General features: G+C 38.7%; 1 pseudogene; it reads right to left on the bottom strand.

Moving 5' to 3' along the window:
• Window positions 1-1,281: 1,281 nt before the first annotated feature.
• LOC102838255 lies at window positions 1,282-4,459 on the bottom strand (annotated as a pseudogene).
• Window positions 4,460-22,402: the final 17,943 nt, after the last annotated feature.

Raw genomic sequence — 22,402 nt, 5'->3', positions numbered from 1 at the left:
AACTCAGCTTTTCTGGAAATGCCTGGCTTTCATAGGCACTTAGTAGCTATTTTTAAAATTCTCATCTTGCAGGGAAGACAGTGCATAAGTATGTCAAAAAATAAAACATTACAATATGGTTTATTTTTTGAGGTACAGAAAACCTAAGCAGAAGAATGCAAAAGTAATCATAAGGTAAGCCATACTCAATAAATATTTATTGAATAGAATTAATTTTTTGGAGAAAAGTAAAAGAAATAGAATACCTATTTTTATTATCATAGATCTTGCAAACATTTGGTAAAGTAGGTGATATTAGTTCAGAGAGGATTCTAAATTATTTAAAAAGAAATAGGCAAGGGCATGAGAGAAATAAGTGTGTGCATGTGGTGGGAAGGGCCGAGGATGCAGATTTCTCTTTTAACCATTGTCTAAAGTAGTATTTGGTGATGTGAAGTATTAGGAAATTTGGTAACTGTTTGATAGTTTGATATTATCTGGTAACTGAGTTGAGCACTTCAGTTAAAGGTGAATGGAGGGATGGGGTGTGGTGAGTTTCGGTGACAGCCTGTTGTAAATTCAGGAGTCAGAGGTGGCCTACAGTATTTTGAATTCACGGTCACATTTATGAAATGTTAGAAAGGTTTGAAAACTTACACTGATATCTCACTGACAACTCGGGAACCATTTGTCCTTACTTCATCTCATCACTGAACACTGAGGGTTCTGACAATTGGTTTACTATCTTGGTACTTTCAGTTTTGCACATTCTGTTTGGACTTTTTTCTTTTATTTTTTAGGTCCATTGTTTCTTTTAAATAAAAATCTAACAACCAATCAAACAAAAGTGAATTGTATTTTAGTTTCTCTGACTGTTAAAGTGTCAAGATGAGCAATTTAATAAGCTTTTCTCTACTGCTCACTTCAAACACCATCATTAATCTTACTTGGTAAATCTTCTGATTGTTCTTCTGTTGGATTTTAGCACTTTTTCCTTCATCTAATTTTGTTTTTCAGTGACACTTTGCTTTAATGGTTTTCTTTTTTGCTTTTGAAAGGTGCTCTTGATTACAAAATATCAAACTACACTCAAAAGTGGGTGTAGAAAACGCACAGCAAGGAGAAGCCCACAAGTCAGGACAGTTATCAGTAGTAGGTGGCAAGAGGTGGGATGTGATTGAAGCAGTGGTTACTAATGTTCACGTGAAGCTGATAATATCCAGCAGGTTATGCCCTGATGTTAGTACAGGTTACACTAGCCATTATGTTGATGGGTGGCTTTAATATGTTGGGGTTCAGATTCTACACATAGATGCAATTTCTCCCAGTTAAGAGCTCTTGGCTTGCACCACTCGCAGGGTGGCTGGAGGACACTGGACCAGTCAATTCGTGTTTCAAAATTCTGTCAGGAGCCTGTTCGATGTGCTGAGAGACATCAATAGTACTATACTTCAGCAACACCATATAATTGGGGTGTCCTGGATGGATATATTGTTAAAGTGCCTTTGAGTCATTTTCTGACTCATAGCAACCCTGTATAGGGTTTCCAAGGAGCAGCTGGTGAGCTTGAACTGCCAATCTTGCAGTTCAAACTAACCTTGCAATCCAGCACATTAACCCACAGCACCACACCTGGCTATATGGTTCACTCAAAATACAAATAGCTTTAGTTAGCTTCAGGGATTGGTACAGCATGCCCTGCCCTTCCACAGTCTTCTTGACAATAGCATAAACATTGTTGTTTTGCAATTTGCTGGAATCAGTGTCAGCATTTAAATGACTGCTTAATCTGAAACTGAAACTCATTTTCACTGAGAATATCCTTCCATGCTGCAAGGAAGACCTGGCATTCCATTTTGCCATCTTCTATAAAAAGCACATTGGTAGGGATGAGGCAGCTGAAGTGGAAGCCATCAATATTGCTTTGTACAGCCACCTGCAGGTTAGGTAGAGGTTCCATCTTCATGACTGGGCCGAAGGTGTTGAGAGGCAGGGAGACATCAATGCTCTGGTTTGGCATCAGTGGTGTATGGATGGCCAGAGACGTTATGGGAATGACACATTTAACAAGATATTCTTGTTAAACTTGATGGCAAAGTCTATCATGTGCTACAGAGCTTTGTTGGTAAAATTTATTTCCATATAGATGTACCCTTGGCAGTAATTGAATGTTCCAGAATTTTCCAAGCCTTTAGCCTTTACTACAGGTAGCCAAACAGCCTTAGGAGCCACATATCCACCAGGTGCCATGCCTATTCCTGTGGAGAGTCCAAAAAAGTGGTTCAGACCACTGCTGACTACAACAGAAGTAGTTGAAGGAGCAAAGGTTGTAGGCACTGATGATGGATGAAGGCCTGTCCAGCTGCTGGACTCCTTCCAATGACCCTGCCAGAGTCACTGCCATACAGACTGTCTAGTTCTCCTCCCAGAGATCCACTGCTCCCATCTGCAGGGAGAACACCTGTGACAAATTGATGAAGAGATCAAGGTGAAAGTTCAAAAGGTCCCCTAGCAGGTTACCTTGAGAGGGTCTAACCTGAGTCTGTTCTAGATCTGTTGCAGTGGTGGTTCCAGCAGGACTGCCATCTGCATCAGTGATGAATTGGCAAGTGTTTCTTTGATGGATTTCATGACTTCCTTCTACAAAAGCATTGGGAAGTTTATAGTACACAGAAACCAAAGAACCAATGTTACAGTTCATTCTGTAGAGTTGGCTCAATAAGATCTATTTCCTCAGAGATCAATGGTTTCTCAGATAAAACTACTTCATCAGCTAGGAGAAGACACCAGTAAATATAGCCCCTGTCTCGAAGGCCAGGGTTATCAAAATCCTGGATTGCCAAACTCCAGACTTGCTGGACCAGCTCCTGCGATTCTGATTGCTTCTCGAGAACCATCTTCACTTTGGCAGTCAGCAGAGAGAGCTGCACCTGGGTGTTTTCAGCATGGAAACCCTCCAGGAAGCTTTATAGTAATTTATCAGCATTGTCAATTCTTTCAGCACAGTCTCCCATGATCCAAATCTAGCTGCTTGAGCATCTGGTTCATCTAGCAAGTCGAAGTTCTCACACAGAATAGCAACGGTACTTTTAGATCTCTTGGGATATTTGTGGAAGATGTTCCTGATGACAACAATCGCCTCTTAGACGACATCATTTACTTTAGTCTGGATTTGTTGTTGTTGTTAAGTGCCTTAAGTTGGTTCCAACTCATAGCAATTCTGTAGATGGTTTTTGAGGAGCCACTAGTGAGCCTGAACTGTCGACCTCGAGGTTCAAACTGACTTTGCAACCCGGTGCATTAAACTACAGCGCTTCTCATACAGCAAGCACTCTGCAGATTGCTCCACCTTGATGACACATCGTCCAGTAGTCCACACAGCTTTATGAATAAGTCCACATCTGCCTTTCTGTTATAGTCCTTCAGTTCTGCCAGAACTTGAGCAATGTTGGCTTGGGTTGCTAATCTAATCATGATGTCCAGCTTCTCTAGTTTCACATACACAGGATAATTGTACTTCACAAAGAAGACTTTGGTTTTCTTGCTTCAAGATTTCAGACCTTTTCTGTACAATTAGGTTGAGGTTCCTCATGGCAATGTACTGCATCTCTGGCTCCCCAGAGAGGAAAGTGCCAAGTGGAGGGGCTAACTTCTTTAGCAGCATATTGTAGTAGGTCAGAGTCCTTGGGAAATAACTCTAGAAATTCCATTAGGACTTCTACTACCGAGAAGACCACTGCTGAGCTAGCTAGGGAGTTCCCCACTCACAGATGCTCTGAGCCTCTTGATCATTTTTTAAGTTATAATTAGATCGGCAAAGATGAAAATCTGGCCCCATTCAGTGCACTCGTTCAGGGCTGTCAGCAGTTTATTAATATTCTGTGGGTAGAAATCAAGGAAATTGTTGTTTGGGTGAGATTTGCTGATTCCAGATAAGATTGTTCCAGCATTAGCCACCACCATTGGATTTGAATCCACTAGGAGATCTCACAAAGAACCAAAGAATCCTTGATATTCTACCATTTGGGCATTGATGCTATGAAGCTTTGCCACACAGACAGTGGCTGTTTTCTGAACATAGGGGTCTTCATCCTTCAAGCACGTGCGGAGGGACTCACAGGAATATTCTGTAATTTTGTCCACCCAGATGCAAGGCCATGGTTCTGATTGCCAAGGCTTGAATCAATGGATTCGAATCTTCACAGTCCTTCCCAAAGCTGTTGACAGCTGTGATGGCCACGTCTAGCTGACTCTTGACATAGTTCATCAAGGAAAGATACATGAGCTTCTTTAGTTCCAGGTTATCAGTCTGCTTACAGTTCATTACATCCAGAAAGAGAGACCTAGCTAGCATCCTTTCCATGGTCATAGCAGCAATCACTTTTTTCACAGCCTTCTGTTTCTTTTTATTGTTGAGCTCAGCCATTAATTCAAAGATTTTTCCTTTTTTATTGGTTGTGAAGTCCTTAGAGTCAGTCATAGTTTGGGAACTTTAATGTGTACCGGAGGCTAGGGCTGGGGCGGTGGCAGCAGCCAGAGAGCATGGCCTGGGTGGTATAGTAAAGGTTTCATGCCCATCTTGATTCCCTCTCTAGATCTAAGCTACTGCGCAAAACCCACTTTGTCAGGGACAAAGATGGTAGACTTTTCATTTAATTTTTTTTTTTTTTACCTACCTCGCTTTATGAAGCTGCCAGTGAATACATTCTTTGCACCCTTCTCTCAGAATTATAACATCTATGTCTCTAGTTTGTTCTCATGTCCAATAGGCAAAACCACTCTGAAAATCAGAGGACTTTGCCATGTAATGTTCTCTATGTGTCTTTTCCAAGGATTTTGGGGGTGTTTGGAGCCTGGAGGTGGAGAGAAGAGGCAAGGAGTTGGTCTCAATAGTTTTCTTCTTACTCCTAGCAGTTCCTCTGAGCAATACTTTAGTATGAAAACAGGTTAGGGAAGGTCTACATTTGGTGAAGCTAAAACTGTAAGATAAGCCCTGGACTGCAAACTACAAGGTCATCATTTCAATTCACTTGTTCCCTGGAAACCCTATAATGGGTCGTTATGGGTCAGAACCAACAATTAAACTGTAAAGGATTTCTTAAAGCAATCAAAAGCAAAAAGCTTACCTTGAAGATTAGAACAAGGAGTGGATAGAAGTACTTAGGAAAACAGCTATGTCCTATGACATACTAAAATGCAGCTCTATCCTGTGATAAAAGGCTGAATTAGGTACAGTCTTATTCTTGTTCTGCCCAACATCCTGTGGACCAAGACTGTTGTTGTTGTTGTTAGGTGTCATTGAGTTGGTATCAACTTTCAGCAACCCTATGTACAACAACATGAAACACTGACAAGTCCTGTGCCAACCTCATAGATGAGTTTGAAACTATTGCTGCTGCCACTGTTGGCCAAAGGAACACTTTTTCTTCTCTTCTCAATTCAAGTTTATACCAAATTTTATAAGGTTTGCTCTCTTGTTTCTTTCTTTTTGTTTATTTATCAATCTTGTAATGCAAGAAGTTGCCTAACCAATTAAAAGGGAAGGAATGCGGTGGCTCTGTAGGATAAGCACTGGACTGTGAACCACAAGGACAGCAGTTCAAGCCCACCAGTTGCTCTGAGAGAGAAAGATTAAGCTTGGTGCTCCTGCAAAGACTTATACCTATGGAAACCCTATACGGGGCCACTAGGAGTCAGAACCAACTCACCAGCACTTAACAACAATAACAACCAATTACATGTGAAATGGAAAGCATTACTACATTGGAGTGGGACTATAAGGAAAGGTGGCGGAGGTTATGTGCCGTGGAGTTGTTTCCGACTCATAGTGACCCTGACAGGTTTTCTGAGGCTGTAAATCTTTATGGAAGCATAAAGCCTCATCTTTCTCCCACGGAACAGCTGGTAGTTTCAAACTGCTGACCTTGAGGTTCACAGCCCAATTCGTAACCACTACGCTACCAGAGCTCCTTATAAGGAAAGGTACTAAGAACTTATTTGCTTCCATCCTTAAAAAAAAAGATAAACCTCTTTAAATGTTAACAGTTTGGTTTTGGTAAATTAAATGTAATATGTACCTAATACATTGTATTCATGAACAACTTTATCAAATGTTAACATATCTTTTCATTTTCAGTTGGACTTATTTTTAAATGCATTTTACAATTGAAGAAACCCACTCAGAAAGAGTTTCCATTTTACCAACTTGGCCTTAAGTCTCTTTAGAGTCTTAGCCTCTAGTAACATCAGATAATGAGCTTTATTTGCTAAATACTAGCCCCCCGACAACCTGCACCTACCTTGTCTTCATACAGGCTAGGCCAGAAAAAACACAAATAGATAGACACATGACTGCTTGTCTACTTTCAAACAGCATATTTGTTCAAGTGGAAATTATCTTGCATATTCTCTTGAACTTTGTGCCTCTTAGTTGAAGAAATTAATTTTCACTTGATCATTGAAAGTGCCAGTCCATTCTGCCTGCTCACATTTCAGGACATTGACACCAGCCTTGAAAAGCTCTGTCAACTTTTTCTTATCAAGGTTAAAGGACCTACGATATGGATAAGTTCCAGGAATTCATGATGTGGGGGTAGAAACAGCTTATTGTTTATGAGATAGAAGAAGGAACAAATAAAATTATAGCAAAGCCAAAAAGTTATCAAACATCTCAGAATCCTGGCAATAAAGATAAAAAGGAGCAATAGCTACAAATGAGTGAACAAAGAATTAATGCTGAGTTACATGAACACAGCACAAGATGTAAATTAAAAGATAAAAATGTGTTTTCCAAAAGCTCTTAATTAGTCCTCCTCTCAGTAGGCCATCAAGGCTTAATTAGCCCTCCTTTCAGGAATGCTTCAAGCCCTTCAAGACTGAGGAATGGAAAAAGGGGATAGATTTTGTCATGGAAGAACCCTTCAAGACTAAGGTCTGCATTCACTCATCATGCTGTGCTGACAGGCCTGATTCTGTCCTTGCCACCTCCAACATGTTCATTTGTCTGTGTCCCTGGTCTACTCAGGGACAACTGCTTTAGCAATGTATTGGTGTCTGTCAGACCTACTTTCTGTATTGTGGATACTTACAAACAAAGTTCAGCTCAGAGGAAGAATTCTAAAAACTGCTTTCCCTCTCTTTGTTTTTCAGGTGGTCATTCTAATCTCATGGTTCTCTAAGGAAAGGTCTGTCTTTCATTTAAAAATAAATGAAGCAAAAATATCTGTCTTAATCTACAGCTGAAAAAGCTGGATCCAGATCAGATCACAGATCAGAGCACTTTTGAAAAACAAACACTCTGTATATGCTAAGAGAAAGAATGCCTGGGATTTGTTTAATCACTCTGTTTACAGTTGTAGGAATAATATTAAATAATCACAAAGAAAAGAGGCCTATATTAAGAATAATATAGTTGTAAGAATAATAATAAATAATCACAAAGAAAAGAGGTCTATATTAAGAATAATATTGGAGGACTCCTGGCAAAATGGTGGACTCCTGGCAAAATTAGGGAGATACACTAGACAGTCTCTCTAAAACAAAGATGAGAAACCAAAGATATGGGAGACTAGTGGGTGGCAGGCTGGCAGCAGAGAATCAACAAGTGACAAGAAAGACCGATTCCTTTTTTTCCTTTACAATCCTTTGGAGATCAGAGGTTTGGCCAGCTCCTTCCCTCAGCTAGCCTCAGAGGAGAACCTGATTGGAGCTACGTGGTTGTAAGCACACCATTGAGAGGCAGGTGTTGGCTGCACCATCTTGACGCCTGGATTCAGGCAGACTCTGTTCCAGACCTACACAACCCAAAGAGCCTCCAGGCCTGCCTCAGACTAGCAGGAACCCTCATAGTCAGTCACCCTTCCCCCAGCTACCCTCTGGTCCTGATACTGAAACCTGCAACTTTAAGGACCTTCACGAACTCCAGAAACTGAGTACCTCCCAGACAATGCTTAGGCATAGAAGAACTGGAATTCTGCCATTGTACCCCTTCCCACCCACCTCTTGAGCTCCTGGGGTGGTAGGAGCCCCCACAATGTTTTCATCCCTGTGTCCAACACCTGCATTGTTTTGTTTTCCCTTTTGTTCTTTTTGTCTCCTTTTTTTTTTCTTCTCCTTATTCCTCTTTCCTTTCCCTTGATTTTATCCTTTTTGTCTCTGAAGATAAAACAGACTTGTTTTAAATAGTGGAAAAAATTAGTAAATTACAGGGTAACCTCAAAACAAATTAAGACACCTATACATCTAAATAAAAAGAGGAAAATCAGAAAGATTTAATAACCATTAACACAACAGTAATGAAGATAAGGAAAGAGACTTAGGATAGACAAAGCATTATTACAAAAAGATGAACAAAGTAAGAGGCCTCTCATTTTCCCATCTCAATCTACTTCACAGCCACAATAATCAAAACAGCCTGGCACTGGTACAATTGAAGACACATAGAGCACTGGAACAGAATTGAGACTCCAAGAGTAAATCCAACAACCTGATCAGTTGATCTTCAACAAAGAGCCAAAACACATGACATTGGGAAGAGATACTCTCTTTAAGAAGTGGTGCTGGCAAAATTAGAAATCCATTTGCTGACAAATGCAACAAGACCTATGTTTCAAACCATAGACAAAAATGACTTGGAATGGTTTAAAGATCTAAATGTAAATGGTAAATATCATCAATGAAAATTGGGACAAACTTAGAGGCTCTAATATATGGCATAAATGTACTATCAAACATAACTGAAAACACACAATCAGCAGAAGCAGAAGACAAAGTAGATGACTGGAACCTCCTAAAAATTAGATACTTACATGCATAAAAAGATTTCAGTAAAAGAGTGAAACGAGAACACATAGAATCAGGGAACATTTTTAGCAATAAAATCAAAGGATTACTCCCTAAAATTTACAAAACACCTCAGCACACCAAAAAGAAGAAGATAAATAATTCAATTAAAAATGAATTGGACATGAACAGACACTTCACCAGAGAAGACATTCAGGCAGTCAGCAAACATGAAGAAATGCTCAGATAATTAACCATTGCTGTTGTTGTGAAGTGCCGTCGAGTCGGTTCCGATCCACAGCAACCCGGTATAGGGTTTCCGAGGAGCAGTTGGTGAGCTTGAACTGCCGACCTTGCGGTTCTAACTACTTTGCAGTCTGGCACTTTAATCCACAGTGCCACACCAGGACTCCAAGATGCAAATCAAATCAATAGTGAGTTATCACCTTAACTAATTAAAAACAAACAAACAAAAACAAAACAGAAAACAACAAATGCTGGCAAGGATGTGGAGACAATAGGACCATCCTACGCTGTGGAAAGAAGTACGGAGCTTTCTAAAAACATGGAAATAGAAATGCCATATGACTCAGTAATCCCTCTATTGGTATATATACTCAGGAAATAAAGGAGCTCTGGTCGTGTAGTGGTTACGAATCGGGCTGTGAACCTCAAGGTCAGCAGTTAGAAACTACCAGCTGTTCCGCGGGAGAAAGATGAAGTTTTCTGCACCTGTAAAGATTTACAGCCTCGGAAACCTTGTACAGGGTCATTATGAGTTGGAACCAACTCCACAACACAGAACCAGCACCACCACTCAGGAAATAAGAGCCATGACTTGAATAGATATATGCACACCCATGTTCAAATCCTTCAGCTCAAATAAGGTCCTTACGAGTCAGAATTGACTAGATGGTACTAAACAACAACAAAGCCATTACAGCACTATTCACAATAGCAAAAAGATGGGACAGTCTAAATGCCCATCAACAGAAGAATGGTTAAACCAATTTTGGTGCATACATGTAATGGATTACAATGCAACATTGAAGAGTAATACTGAATCTTCTAAACACCTCATAACAAGGATGAATCAGGAGGTCATTATGCTAAATGAAATTGGTCAATCACAAAACAACAAATATTGTATGACATCATTGTTGTAAAAAGTTAAGAAAATATTTTCTTGCTAAGAGAACCATCCTATGATGACTATTGGAGGTGGGATGGAAGGTAAAATTATTCATGGGGTAGAGGGTAGACACATGTTAAGTTGGGTGTCAAGGAAGGCAATATATAACAGCAGAAGAAAGATGAAAGTAGCAGAAGATAGATGGCTAAATGAAGTGCTAAAGTGAATAAAGGAAAACAGTGTTAACTTATTATACTTGAAGGGGTTTGCAATCATTGTAATGAAATGAAGAGTATGATTTGTTGAATGTGGGACTGATTACCTACTCTGTAACCCTTAACACAACACATTTTTTTTTTAAATCATAGCCAAGAGTATGATTATATACAGAGTCCATATGCTTATATATAAGTCCCCTTGTTGTTATTAGGTACCATTGAGTTGGTACCAACTCATAGTGACCCAATGTATAAATGAACGAAACACTGCCCGTCTCTGTCCCAACCTCACAATTGTTGCTACAGTTGAGCCATTGCTGCTGTAACTTGTAGATCCACCTTGTTGGGGGTCTTCCTCTTTTTATCTGATTTCCCACTGTACTAATCATGATGTCCTTCTCCAGGGGCTGATCCCTCCTGATAATATGACTTTGGTGATGGAAATGATACTGGAATTCACATGATAGAATTTGAGAGACCAATGATTTCCTAATTTGCAAATACCTTTGTTTCAACAGCATAAATAGTAATTCTACATATGGACCTAGCCTGATAGAAATGCACAAGGTTCAAATTGATTAATCAATTAGAAGAGATGTTGGAGAAGCTTAGTATCATCAGTCAAAACAAGGCCAGATACTGCTGGTAGAACAGACCATCAATTGCTCTTATCCAAGTATAGGTGAAGAAGAACAACAAACAAATGCAGGAAAGCCAAAATACAACTTTGAATATATCCCCATGAATCTAGAGACCATCTCAAGAATACATTTGACACTTGAGTTGGAACTGACTCTATGACACTTAACAACAACAACTGTTAATGGACTGCCAGAAGAACAAACAAATCTGTCTTGGAAGAAGTACAGACAACATTCTCAATGGAAGCAAGGATGGTGAGAATTTGTATCATGTATTTTGGACATATTATTAGGAGGAACCAGCCCACCGCTAACCTGTCAGTTCATTGTACTGTGGTGGCTTACGTGTTGCTGTGATGCTGGAAGCTATGACAGTGGCATTTTAAATACCAGCAGGCTCACCCATGGTGGACATCGGTTTCAGTTGAGCTTCCAGACAAAGATATACTAGGGAGAAGGAGAAATGGAAATACTTCCAAATATTTAGTCACTGAAAACATTATGAATAACAGTGGAATACTTTCAGATAGCATCAGAGTACTGAATACTGGAACATGATGAAGAGCACCTGAATATTGTCATATAAAGTCCTAAAAGATGATTTCCTCAGGTTGGAAAGCACTCAACACAGGACTGGGATAGAACTGCCTCCTCAAAGTAGAGTTGATCATGATGAAGCAAATGTGTACAGATTCCAGAACCTTCATTTGCTGATGGGGCACAGTTCAAAATGAAGAGAAACACCTGCAAACATCCATTAATAATAGGAACATGGAAGATATGAAGTATGAGTCTAGGAAAAATGAAAAGTAACAAATAAAGATCAATAACCAAGGCATTAGGAAGCTGAAATGGACTAGCATCGGCCATTTTGAATCTGATGTGGTTTAGTATGCCGGGGATGTCAAATTGAAGAGGATTGACATCGAACTCATCATCAAAAAGAGCATTTCAGGATCTGTCTAGAAGTGTAATTCTGTCTGTGATAGGATAATGTCCATATGCCTCCAAGGAACGCCAGTTAATACTACTATTATTAAAATCTAAGCACCAACCCATAAGGCCTGAGATGATTAAATTGATTAATCCTATCAAATTCAGTCTGAAATTGACCAATCAAGATGTAATGATAATTACTGTGGATTGGAAGGCAAAGATTGGAAACAAAAATGAAGAATCAGTGATTGGAAAATATAGTCTTCATGATAGAAATGATGCTGGAGGTCACATGACAGAATTTTGCAAGACCATTAACTTATTCATTATAAATAACTTTTCTTAAATCACATAAAAATGACTATACCCATTGACCTCACCAAGTATAATACACAGAAATCAAATCAACTGTCTCTGTGGAAGGAGACAGTAGGAAAGCTCCATATTGTCATTCAAACCAAGGCCAGGGGTAGACTGGAACAGACCATATGCAACTTCAGACTGAAGCCGAAGACAACGAAAGCAAGTCCACGAGAGCCAAAATATGACCTTGAATATATTCCACTTGAATTTAGAGATCATCTCAAGAGCAGACTTGATGCATTAGACACTAATGATGGAAGACCAAAAGAATTGTGGGATGACATCAACAACATCATTCAAGAAAAAAGCAAAAGTATGTTAAGAAGATAAGAAATAAGGAAAAGACCAAAATGGATGTTAGAAGAGACTTTGAAATTTGCTCTCCAGTGTAGAGATGCTAAAACAAATGGAAAAAAATAAGAGGTAAAAGAGTTGAACAGAAAACTTCAAAGGGCAGCTCTACAAGTATTATATTGAAATGTACAAAGACCTAGAGACAGGAAAACAAAAGGGAAAAGCTCACTCAACATTTGTCAAGCTGAAAGAACCGAGGAGAAAAATCAAATCTCTAACTGAAGTACTGAAGGATTCTATGGGCAAAAGCCACCACTCATCTATTAGTTTGTTGTACTGTGGTGGCTTGTGTGTTGCTGTGATTCAGGAAGCTATATCATTAGTATTTTAAATAGCAGCAGGGTCATCCAAAGTGGACGTGTTTCAACTGAGCTTCCAGACTAAGACAGACTAGGAAGAAGGAAACATGGACTACTTCAAATATTTGTTGTGGTTGTTAGGTGCCATCAAGTTGGTACCGACTCATAGTGACCCTATGCACAACAGAACTAAACACTGCCCAATCCTGGGCCAACCTCACAATTGTTGCCACACTTGAGCCATTGATGCTGCCACTTTGCCAATTCAAATATCTAGTCACTGAAAACCTTATGAATAGCAATGGAACACTGCCAAATAGCACCAAATTATTGAGTTGTCAAATAGAGTGCTGGATGATTAGACCTTCAGGTTAGAAGGCACTCAAAATACGACTGAAGAAGAGCTGCCTCTTCAAAGTAGAGCTGACCATGATGACATGAAAAGAGTAATCCTTTTGGGATCTTCATTTGCTGATGTGGCACAACTCAAAATGAAGATCAGCAGTTGTAAATATTCATTAATAATCAGAACATGGAATGTGTAAAATATGAATATAGGAAAATTTAAAGTTGTCAAATATGAAATGCAGTACATAAACATCAATAACCTAAGCATTAGTAAGCTAAAATGGACTGGTAGTGATCATTGTGAATCTGGCAATCACACAGTTTACTCTGCCAGGAATGCCAAATTGAAGAGGAATGGTGTCACATTCATCATCAAAAAGAACACTTCAAGATCTGTATTGAAGTATAAAGCTATCTATGATAGGATAATATCCATACGAAAGCAAAGAGGACTTAAAATACTCACTGATGAAGATCAAAGTTGCACCTTGATGTAAAGAAAGTAAAAATCCTCACCACTAGACCAATAGATAATATCATGATAAATGGAGAAAAGATTGAAATTGTCAAAGATTTCATTTTGCTTGGATCCACTATCAACACTTACAGAAACAGCAGTGAAGAAATCAAATGGTGTGTTGTACTAGTCAAATTTGCTGCACAAGTCCTCTTTAAAGTGTTTAAGAGCAAAGATATCAGCTTGAGGACTAACTGGGCAATGAACAAGGAAGACCACAGAAGAATAGTGTATTTGAGTTATGGTGTTGTAGAAGAGTATTAAAAGTACCTTCGACTGACCCGCAAATCTGTGTTAGAACAAGTAGAATCAGAATGCTCCTTAGAGCTAGAATGGCCAGACATTGTTTCTCATACTTTGCACATATTTCAGGAGGAACAAGTCCCTGGAGAAGGACATCAGGCTCAGTAAAATGGAGAGTCAGTGAAAAAGAAGATGAACGGACGCAGTGGCAGCAGCAATGGGCTCAAAAGTAACAAAGATTGTGAGGATGGCCCAAGGTCAGGCAGTGTTTCTTTTCTGTCATGTGTACGATTGCTATGAGTTGGCACAAACTTAATGGCACTTAACAACAACAGTAACCTCTGGTGAAGGACATCATATTTGGTAAAGTAGATGGTCAGCAAAATTAAGAAGACCCCCAAGGAGTTGGATTGACACAGTGGCTGCAACAATGGACTTAAACATAACAATAATTGTGAGGAGGTGCACTGTTTCTTTCTGTTGTACACATGACTTCTATGAGCCAGAGTTAACTCAAAGGCACCAAACAGCAAAAGTAAGAACATTAGCACATTTGCTAACTCATTTCTCATATCAAGTTCAGCAGGAATGTAGTGGTATTGGTGGTTTTATGCCATGGAGTCAGTCTTGACTCATAGCAACCCTGTATAGGGTTTCTCAGACAGTAAATCTTCATGGGAATAAAGATTTACATCTTGGTGGACATCTGGTGGACTCGAACTGTTGGCCTTGTGGTTAGCAGCCCAACATGTAACGTTCTATGTTACCATGGCTCCCTATCAGGAATATACTGACATCTTAATTTTCTTCAGATGATAAATCCAATGCTCAGCAGAGCTAGATATCTTTCTGAAAATGACTTCCAAGCACTTACGTGTGATTTTTTTGGTCCTATCTCATTGGCATACATTTGTGCAATATGGTATTTATAAGTCCTATAACATAAGATTGAATTGTTTCACTTGACTTCCTTGCCATGTGCAATGCCTCTATGGGACAGCAATGTGTGTTAAGCCATGTAAAAGACCACTGACTTCAGAGGCCACAGAAGCCCTCAGTCCTCAGGGCCTGATTCTTGCTGAGAGAAACCAGCTCTGATCACAGGGGCACGAATGCTTACACAGGAGCCCAAAACAGCCATCGCTGGTCAAGGAAGAGCAAGGCCAGTATGTCTCTCATGACTTGACATAAATATTATTCTCCTTAAATCTGTGTCTAAATTCCTTAACTATTTACCCAAAAAGGAGCACTGGTGGTTCTGTGGGATAAATGTTGGACTGATAAATGCAAAGTCAGTGGTTCAAACCCACCAGCCATTCCACAAGAGAAAGATGAAGCTGTCTGCTCAGTAAAGATTTACAGTCTTGGAAATACTATATAAGGTCTATATGAGTCAGAAGCAACTTGATGGCAGTGGGTATTTACCCAAAAATGCTCATATTAGTAGCTTCAGCTCTCTGCTAGGGAGGAAATAACAGTTTTTGATATTCGTAATTCCAAACCTCATTTCTTTGGGGAATAAATGCCTCTTTATTGGTAAAATACAACAGCTGTGATCATGAAATTAACATAGAAAAAATCAAATACAATTGAAAGAAAAATGTACCAATTTATATTGGGTTTCAGCTATTGTTTAAGGCATTTTAGCTTAATGAATTTTATGATTCCCTAGGAACTGTGATACACTGCCTTCTAAAATCTGGTTTTGCTTAGAAATTAATCTCCCTACCCTCATTCCAAAATTTGAAAGGAAAACCAGCCAATTTGCTGTAATCTGATATGTAAATTAAACCATGAATAAAATAATAAAGGAAAGTAAATTTATACTCAAACTGTTATCATTGTTGGGTCCAGATTGAGCTATTACAAATTTATGAGTTAATAAGCTTTGATCAAGAACAGGCTCATCAACCAGACCCTATATTGGTTTTCTGAGGCTGGAAGGCAAATCTCTTGGTCAAAGTTGATGGTCTTATTTGGATGCTTTGAGAAAATTTTAAAGTGTGGCTGGAAACAATGAATGTCTCTGATTTCCTGTGTAGAAGGGAGGACGATCTGGTTGAAAATGATGACAAAAAAATTATTTTGAAGCTGCATTTCATTATCAAGGAGAGGTTTGGGCTGATGGCATTTGGACTGGAATAGCTGGAATCCATTCAGGTCTTTCCTTGGCAACTAGCAAGAGATCAGATTTCTCTTTCCCATTGCAAATGAGCACAGCTAAGCCAGTGGCTGATTGCTTAGTACAGTTGTGCATCACTTGCTGCCCTAGCCAGCACAGAAAGAGCAGAAACTCCCTTACAGGAACTTTCTTGGGCAGGCCTCTTAGTTGAGTGTCTCCTGGTTGTGACAGACACCCTGAAAGCCTCAGGAGCAATCTGTCAGTTTTCCTGTCTGCACTAGTTTGCTCCTTGCTTCCCTAGGTTCTGCGTGGATGTGAGATGCATGTCTGCTGTCCGTGGTGACTGTGGGAAGAGATTCCTTCATTCACTGTTTCCTATAATAAGTGACTTGACTCATAGAGGTAGAGCTTTGGAAATTCATCATGGCATCACTGTGGTGATTACCCTCACCAGAGTGACCTATGTTTTGTTAGTCTTGTTTTCACTCCTGTTAAGAATTAATAAAAAGTCTCTATGAGATTTATGTATTTGAAGATTGGGTCTCTTTTATCACCTACAATAAATGTACACATGCTTCCAATGATCTAGTGAGAGACAACATTCGTTGACAACACTTATGAAGACATCACACCAGCAAATTGAGACTCACCCTCTTTCTTCCTGTTTCTCACTTTTCATTTACCTGTGTAGAGAAAATAGCACGATTCTTCAACTTTTATCTTTACTAAAGGCCCATTGGACATTTCCAAAATGAGAAAATTGTTGCAGTAACTGATTTCTTAATCAAACATTTTCCCAAAGAAAGAACTACTGCCTAAGGAGATTAGACTGATACGTCTGCAAACTAGACCTGTGTATTGAATCTACAAACCTTGTCTATAGTAGAGTTGGTCCTGCCTACAGCAATTCAAGGTTCAAGAAACTGTCATCCAATTACTTGTGCCTGATTGAACCCGACCATCTCTGTAGAAACAACGAGAGGCCTTCTCCAGTTCTCATGTACTTTCCATTTTACAGATGAAGAGAACATATTTCATAATATGCATGCATAGATTCTATCTGCATGTTTAAAGGCTCAATCTCATCTGTGGGCACATTCAGACTCATGAAGGGAGTGCGGTAGCTCTATAGGATAAGCACTTGACTACAAACCACAAGATCGGTGGTTAGAGTCCACCAGCCACTCCATGGTAAAAAGATCAGGCTTTCTGCTCCTGCTAAAATAAAGAATTAGTAATCCTACCCAGAGTTGATGTGAATCAGAACTGACTTGAGGGCAGTTACCTATAACAACAATCACACTCATGAAACAACTTATGAATGCTGTTAAACATGCCAGCTACTATACGCGAGCATATAATAATATTGTAAGAAACATTTACTAAAAGCTTTTTATGTGCATATGATGAGTACACAATTTTAATATTTCAGGTGTTTACTAGACTTGCTTTTGTGGCTCAGGCGAGGCAGCGCTTTGGATTTCAAGTTCATGTGCAATCCCAGATTCCTCAGTGTCTGGGGGCTGTCTCCCTTTCCCTGACTATCAGGACCCTTCTTGTCTCTAGAGCTACTCAGGCACTCTTCTCTGTATTTGAGTACATTTTACACTGCCAAGAATTAGGATTACTTAGGCTCATGTATATCTTCTCCATTAATTGTGAGATTTCTCAGTTTTTACAGGGAGCTTCTGGTTGTCGCTTCTAAAGGCACAATGAAACTATTCATGTTAACTAGTACATTTTCAATAAAAATTTAGTGGTTTTTGGATGTGGGGAGCTGAACTAAATGGCTGAGAGTGCTGCACTGGTGATATCCTTTAATACCACTCACAACCCTATGCAATCCTCTTATAAATAGAAAAACAGAGGCACTAGGAAGTCAAGAGCCCTCTGTGAGGAAAGAGATGGGATGTAAACCCAGCGAGGTTTGATTCCAGATCCCATGCTCTTAATCCCCGAGCTTTTCTGCCACCTGCCAAGGATGGAGTGAATAGTCTAGCACAGGAGAAAATCTGTCCTTCACATATTTCCACTTTCACAAAGAGACACAGCTCTTATCACTCAGCCCCAATGTGTATGCGACGCCCCACTCTTACACTGTTATTGATTCCTCTCTCTTATGGGGAGCGCAGTCAAAGATGTTCTTACAGATGGAGAGTGGCTGTGAAGAGGGCTTTGAAATCACCTGGCTAGTCTTACTGGCAGCTCCCTCCAGGAATAGAGGAGTTAATTTTGGTGTTAGAGTCGAAGCAAAATGCTTACTGTATGTCACTAAATTTTTTTTTTTTTTTTTTTGGCTTTTGAGTTCCCCACTCATCTGGCCTTCTTTAATGTTTCAAAATCTAATCCGTACCGCCTCTGCCCCCATCATATATTACATTCTACAATCTTTATCTAGAGAGCCCTAAGGCCAAATGAGCGGAAGTGACATTATGATGAAATAGGATGGGTGAGTTACTAAAAAATCTACTAAAGAGTAAGAGGACAAACATATTTGTTGGAAATTATTTATGTATTTGCTTGATTTTTAGTCTTTTAATCTATTTTGAATACTGAGTGATAAACTCAGTTACTGTACAAATGATTCTGACTCAGGAGACCTCGTATGTGTTAAAAATAAAACTGAGCTCTATACGCATATCAGTGGCTGGTTTTTCAGTAGTAGATCACCTCTGAGTGGACTCAAACTTCCAACTTTCTGGTTAATAGCTGAAAATGTTAATTGAACTGCTCTTTGGAAATGATACTGGTAAGATACTGTCTCACATACTTTGGATATGTTCTCTAGAGGGACTACTCCCTGGAAAAGGACATCATATGTGGTAAAGGGCATCGAAAAAAAGCAAGAACCCCAATGAGACGTATTTGCACAGTGGATACAATGGGTTCAAGCAAGACAACAATTGTAAGGAGGGTGCAGGGGTGGACAGTGTTTTGTTCTGTTGTACATAGGATGGTACCTACCAACAGCATAACAACAATGAACTGAAATCATTAGTCAGCTGTACATGATCTTGTCACAAACTGTTAAAATCATGACATTTTTACAATGTATTGCCAACGGCAGATGACATATGGTACAGTGGAAACTGTGAGAGCCAGAAATGGAGGTTATCGCCTGGTATTTCCAGGTCTCACAAGTTTTCCACCCTTGGCAGGGTTCAGTCTTACCACAGTTCTATTGCTCGTTTCAGTGGTAAATATTTTGAGTTTTCGTCTCTGACAGATTTCTCACCTGATTCAGGTTCCAGCTCCCACAAGTTTTCCTGTATCTTCATTGTCTAGGTTAGTACATTATGAATCCAAAGACTCAGATCCAGGCTTTCTAATCCCCACGTCAGTGTAAACAAACCTTTCTTTAATAGTAGTCCTTGATCTGGAGATTTGATTTTTTTTATTCCAAAGGAGGTTTCTACATACTTTTTCAAAGGCAACAATAAATCTAAGTTGTGATACTTTTCTACAGTCATTTAAATGTATTCTGTCTTTCAACTATATCATTTCCTTACAGATCAACTATTCTTTTTTAAGGATTGTTCTAAGACCTTTTCTGTCAAATGAATAAAATATTTTCTAATGTGGTTTTCACAAACCTCCAAGCAACTCTCTTACTATTTTGGTGTCTTAATGAAAAGGTTGGCTGTATCAGTAAACTCTTCTATTCGGGGAAATCAGAAGCTCAGGATCAGACATTGCTGAAATTGGGGCATGCCTGGACCCTTTTCTTTGTAGATTACTGAAACAATTTTTATTTACTTTTTTGTTAGATTCATTTGTTCTTTAAATTATATTACCTCTGCCTTTTTTTCTCATGATTCCACAAATATCAATTTTTCTTTCTTTCTTTTTTTTTTTGTTTCTCTGTCTTTCCATAGTCATAATTTATAGATGCTTAATAGATGACCTAATTACTGAAAATAATTTTTGAAATTTTCTAATTGTATTCTAGGTATTGTATTAGGGACTACAAATAGAATGATGAGGGAAGAAAAAATAAACAAAAAAATGTTTTTTTTCCACCATGGCAAAATCGTAGTCAAATCATTAAAGCAAAACCAATGAGCAATTATTGAACTCTCTAGTATAAAATAGAGATGGGTAAATATTTTTGTAAAATGCCAGATAGTACATATTTTCAGCTTTGCAGACCATATTCTCTGACAGAATTGCTTAAATTTGTCACTGTAGCAGGAAAGCAGTCATAGACAGTATATACATTAATGAGCACAGGTATGTTCTAATAAAACATTATCTACAAAAACAGGCATTGAACAGTATTTTGCTAATTCCTTAGTATAATGGGGAAAAAGGCAGATAAAAGATGGTCTGAGGAGGAAAATAGTGAGTAGAAGGTAATGATAAATTCTCATGTATTAACATTTATTGTGTGCCAATCACTGTTAAATTAATTCGTTTATTTGGTTTGGCACTCAGTTCTGGTGTGGCACTATAGGGTAAGCATAATAGTAAGGTTTGCAGTTCCAACCCACTAGCCAGCCACTCCTTGGAAACCCTATACAAGGTTATTAAGAGTCAGAACTTTCTTAATGAAACTTAATATCAACAACAATTTTTTAAAAAACACTTGTCGATTGGCTCCAACTAATTACTCGGCAGTCTGAACTCACGTTTTGATTCTCAGGTCTACAGTGATATGACTTTTACTGTGGAAATAGAGGGGGCAAATAATAGAGAATAATACGTTCATAAATGGTCACATTTAAACGTTTGTGCATACTCAAGGTTAATATACAGGTGCAGGTAGAGTGTGACTCTCAGGAGACCCAACAAATAAATAAGAAACCTAACAGAGCACAGTTCTACTCTGACATATGCGGTGTAACCATGAGTCAGAGCCCACTTGATACAACTGTTTAAACTATTGCAACATTCTTCATGGTGAGTATTAGAAACTAACACAGATTCAATTAAAAAAAAAAGAGGAATCCAAGCAGTGGCTTCCAAGGAGAACTCCGGGGCTGGTTAATTCAAGGCAGAAAGATCAGCTTAGAAGGTTATGACAACATTATTTTTTAATACCCAAGAGAGTAAACTTGATAGATTGTCTCCAAGGACACAGGACAGTCACAGGGGCTTATTATGAAAAATTTTAAAGCAAACTGAAAATGAGACAAAGGCCAGAAAGGTTGCGCCAACGAGTTTTTTCCCCATCATACCAATTCATCTGCTCATCCTTTTAGGATAGCAAGGACTGTGCTACACTGGGAAACCTTACCACAGCCACCCTACAACTCTCGTCTTACCTGTTCATTCTTCTTTTTGTTCCCCAAGCTCAAAGAACATTTTAAAGGAACAAGATTTGAGTCCCTTCAGATTAGCAAAACTGCTGTTTAGATGTGGTGTAATTAAGAGCACATGATTCTTCTGGGAAAAGTTAGAGAATGAAAACACCATCTTCTAGTGTATGGATGGAGGAGATTTGAGAAACAGTAGCTTCACATTTTGATATATATATATATATATTTTTTAATAAAGGTTTCTATGACTTTGTAGCAATATTTTGTTTACTTGCCCTCCTATATAAGAATTATCTGCTTACAGGTGAATTATCCTTTAATGAATTATAAGACTATTGTTTCAATTATCATTTATTTTTAGGCACTCTTTAAGTATCCAAAGTGTTGTAACAAATCTCTAAACTTACTCATCATCTTACTGCATGTATAGCCAGTTAAACTGAGGCAAGGCTCTAGTTGCTTGTCATTCAAAACAAAATTAAAATGGAAGACTTACAGTACTGAAGCTCAAGCCCTACTATAGAGTTACAGTTATCAATACAGTGTGGTAATGATGAACAAATTAACAATGGAACAAATAGTAAGCTCCGAAATAGACCCGCATAAATGTATTCCACTAACCTTGGAAAGAAACAAAGGCAAGTCAATGAACAAAAGATCAATTCTTCAACAAATGGTGCTGAAACAATGAGATGTCCATGTGCAAAAAAAATGAATCTAGAAACAAATCTTATACCTTTTACAAAAATTAGCTTGAATGTATCATAGACACCTAAATATAAAATGCAAAACTATTTAAAATGATAGAATTTGGCATAACTATTGTTACTATTGTTTTTAGTGTTTGGTACAAATAAACCAACTCCTTACTTTATCAACATGATTAGGTTTGAAAGATGAGGTTGCTATGTGAAAACTGACATCTTGTGAAAACAGAAGTTGACCACATTAGATTGTAAAATGGAGGCTGACTGCAGTAGAACATAACTGCCAAATTATAGCAGAACATAACTTCCAAACTATAGCAGAACATAACCGCCAAACTACAGCAGAACATAGCTGCCAAATTATAGCAGAACATAATTGTCAAACGACAGTAGAACATAACCCCCAAACTATAGCAGAACATAGCTGCCAAATTACAGCAGAACATAACTGCCAAATTACAGCAGAACATAACTGCCAAATTACAGCAGAACATAACTGCCAAA

The sequence above is a fragment of the Chrysochloris asiatica genome, unplaced genomic scaffold (genome assembly GCF_000296735.1).
Source record: "Chrysochloris asiatica unplaced genomic scaffold, ChrAsi1.0 scaffold00003, whole genome shotgun sequence".
NCBI classification, from domain to species: domain Eukaryota; kingdom Metazoa; phylum Chordata; class Mammalia; order Afrosoricida; family Chrysochloridae; genus Chrysochloris; species Chrysochloris asiatica.
This window is presented reverse-complemented; position numbering and strand designations above follow the sequence as displayed.